General features: G+C 34.2%; 1 pseudogene; it reads left to right on the top strand.

The window, feature by feature from the left end:
* LOC120067483 (putative ABC1 protein At2g40090) lies at positions 1-3,553 on the top strand (annotated as a pseudogene).
* The last annotated feature ends 434 nt before the right edge of the window (positions 3,554-3,987 follow it).

Here is a 3,987-nt window from a genome sequence, read left to right as displayed (position 1 = left end):
ATGGATCTTGGTGCAAACTTTAGAGATGAAAATAAAGTAAGAACTCATGATTATGCTGAATTTTTCTATTTTTTTCCACTGATTTTCCTTTTACATATAAATCTGGTTTGGGGTCATTGGGTGCAATAGTTACAACTTTAATTACTAATTCATCTATGCATTGGCTACCTTCCAAATGCTACCATATCTAATATTCAGTCTTCCTGACATACTATCTGCATTTACACAGGGGCAAAGTCTTAGCAGATAGAGTCACTTCGTACCTCCAAGTAGATGAAATACAATGGGATGCCATACAGCCCATAGACATTTGTCTCATGAAGCAAGCCTTCTCATGTGCAGATCTTTTCTGAATTTAATCCTGATCCAATAGCCAGTGTTTCCCTTGCACAAGCGCATGTTGCTCCATGATGGGCAAAAAGTTGTTGTGAAGGTCTTGTTGTACTCAATAAATTTGAACTTGAATTCACATGTATTTATATTGATTTGACTTTTGAGGGTCAATTTTGTTTACTTATGGTCCTTTTATATTCAGGTGCAGCACACTCATATGACTGATACTGTGACTGCAGATCATGCTAGTGTTGCATTAATTGTGAACACCTTATATCGAATTTTTCCTTCTGTTGATTATAGGTAATGTTCTAGAACATCTTATGACCTTGTTAAGGGTTTGTTGATGAATGCATTCTGTCCATATAAAACCCATATAAATCATGCATCTATATACTCTGAATGAAGAAAAGTTCTGCTCTATCTAGAAAAATGTTCTGCAGCAATAATATTGTTCCATAGACTTTTGGTGATATATGATCTCCTACGATGAAGAATGTTTTTTTGTTTTGATTTAAATGGTTGGTTGATGAGGTTAGTGAAAGTTTGCCAAAGGTAGGTTTTCCTCTCTGTCTCCTACACTTCTTTCAGTTGTATGCCCCTTCTCCTACACTCCTTTTACTTTGATTATATGTACTCTTTTTATGTCATGAAAAACTCTCTCTCACGATTCTTCAGTTTTCACATGGATGTCGATGAACTTTCCTCCTTTTTTCCCCAAGTTGTTTAATTGCTGACTTTACAACAGTTAAATTTATACTTAAGAAACTATGGGATTTTCAATGTCCTATTTGCTAGCTTCTGGTAATGAATTTAAGCCCCTAAAAATTTGATTGTTCCAGATTGCTCTTACCATTATGCTTTAATGCTAGGTCGCATGTTAGTCTTCTCATTCTAAATCAGGTAGATTTCCTTCTGAAGATGTATTCTTAAGAACCCTTGAGATCTTATTCAACGTGTTTTCCCAAGTTCTTTCATAAACTGATCTTTGATAGGTAAATTCGTTGGGCTTAAAATAATATGAAATTATATGCCTTTTCTGTTTTGCACAACATTGAATCTGATTTTCCTCTCCTCAATGCTCATGTTATTAAGGTTATTTTTAAGGTTATGAACTTGACTGGATTTTCCCCCCCGTTCTATTCCACTTGTAAGCTTTCTGTTCATGGTGACCTCCTATTTTATATAAGAATATCAGAGATTCTATGAGAATATTGGAATTGTTTCGAACAAACACAAATTACTTTGGTTAGAAAATGAGGGGTTCTGTCTTAAAATTGGTATTTCAGTCACTGTTTTGGAACTTAAGTACCTTAAAGTTATTGACCATGGAGTTTATGGATGGTGCTCAAATAAATGATGTTAAAGCCATTCAGAAGCTTGGGGTTCAACCATCAGAAGTTGCAAAATTAGTAAGACCACACATTTTGTTTATTCAAGAAAATTAGGTTTATTTATGAGCATTATTTATATTTTGTCTTCGTTCATTGAGTGTTCCTTTCTTTACCCACTTGATAGTCCTATATCCTCACGTGTTTTGTAAACTTTTATTTATTGATTTACAGTTGTATCTGACTAGCCAGAAGATGTTTTACAGGTTTAGGATTTCAGGCCATTCATTGAGATGTTATTTTAAAATCTTTTTAAATTCCTTGCTTGACCATAATATGAATCAATGATATGAGTTTTACATCACTTGCTGATAAAATTACCTCGAACTTATTATACAGGTTAGTCATGCATTTGATGAGATGATATATAAGCATGGATTTATGCACTGTGACCATCATGCTGCAAACTTGCTTGTCCGTCCCTTACCTTCTAATAGAATGAGCATCTTAGGTGAGCTCTTACTAAATGATCGATTTATTTGTTAAAAAACCTATAGATAACTTCTTGAGATATCAATCTGTAGCCTTGCCTGTTCTTTATGAGATAAAAGAATGTTAATGTTGATTTGTGAATTCTTGTTCTATCGGCACACAGGCAAGAGAAAGCCACAGTTGGTACTTTTGGACCATGGGCTGTATAAAGATCTTGACTTCAACATAAGATTTAACTATGTTGCCCTTTGGAAGGTATTTCCTTCTTAATTCATTGAAGTGTCGTCTCAATGTATTCTTGTTGCTAGCATGTCTCTGTCTTCACTTGCCATCTGATGTTATTTCTCTCCCTTACTGTTAGGCTTTAATATTTTCTGATGCTGAAGCAATAAAGGAAAACAGTAAGAAATTGGGTGCTGGGGAAGATCTTTATGCATTGTTTCCTGAAATTCTTACTATGAAACCTTGGAATCGAGTCATTGACCCAGCAGTTGACCATTTAGTCATTCAAGGAACTGACAATGAACGTTCAGAATTACAAGTAGTTTCTCTTAGATGGTACATCATTCTTTATACCTACCACTCTGGTGAAAGGAAAGAAGATTATTTCTTGTGCTCTTGGTTTGGAAAGGATAGCATTGAGGTTAGTTAGCATTCAGGGTTTATTTTGAGAAAATCTAACTATTGTAAGTTACATACTTAAACTTGGAATGTGGTGGTACACTTGCCAATTCAATTGAATAACTAGTGTTGATTCTCTAAGAAAGGGAATAATGGAAGATGATTTCCTTGATCTAATGAAAGTACTCTTGATTCCTGTAAAAGAATAATTGCTTGTAAACAAGTGTAGGGATGTTTTCTCATTCCTTACATTTTCATATCATGACATATTTAAGTGCATTTGTACATAAACATATGTGTTTATTGTTGTTAAACCATTTTCTATATTTCAAACCTCAGGAAGATCAAAAGATGGCTACACAGTTGACGAATACAATGTCCAACTCGCTGAAAGGGAGGTCTGTTTAGGTACCATAAACACAAAGTATACGTGATAAATAGTTTCTATCTTTGGGAATTTCCGTATTATATGCTTTTTTCTTTTGAGCCACCTCAATTTATTGCCCTCTTTCAACCTTTTGTGGGGTGCTCAAGGTGGTAGTCTTATAAAGCTTCTTTCTTAACTCATCTCTTTTGATTAGAACCACGTTGTAGTTTCTTTTACAAGGTTCTGATGTGGAATTGAGAGGGTTCTTGAGAGACACAGATAACCATCATTTTCTTAATGAATTCTGGTGTAGGGTGGCTTGAGCTTTAGTTACAAGAAACTCATAGCAGATAAAGTTTTGGCTAATGAAACTTACACGGAAGATTCTGTTGCCCTTGTAAAATCATAATCTTTGTATTATTTGTAACTTGTGTTTTCAAGGCCTGAATTATTGTACACCTTTTAAATTATAATTCTATAGCAAAATTTGCGGATTAAATATAATAGCTTTACAATCCATACATGAATAATATGTCATGGTCATAGCGTTTGATGATGATGTGTCATGTTATACTTTTTTACCGAAAAAATGGATTTGGCAAGGGAACTTTAAAAAACAGACAATAATTGATAAAACTGATAGATTCGGGCTTCAATGTCGGTTAAAAAAAAAACAGCCTTTAATGTCGGTTGCAACCGACATTAAAACTTTAATGTTGGTTGCAACTGACAGGCTTTAATCACTAAAGACCTTTAATGTTGGTTGCAAACAACATTGAAGGCTGTGTTATTGGTGTTATTGAAGCCCTTTAATGTCAGTTTAAAATCGACATTAAAGCCTGA

This window comes from Benincasa hispida, chromosome 12 (genome assembly GCF_027475165.1).
Source record: "Benincasa hispida cultivar pf3 chromosome 12, pf3_genome.v1.1, whole genome shotgun sequence".
In the NCBI taxonomy this organism is placed as follows: Eukaryota; Viridiplantae; Streptophyta; class Magnoliopsida; order Cucurbitales; family Cucurbitaceae; genus Benincasa; species Benincasa hispida.
The sequence above is the reverse complement of the archived record's forward strand: the minus strand, read 5'-3'. Positions and strand labels throughout refer to the sequence as shown.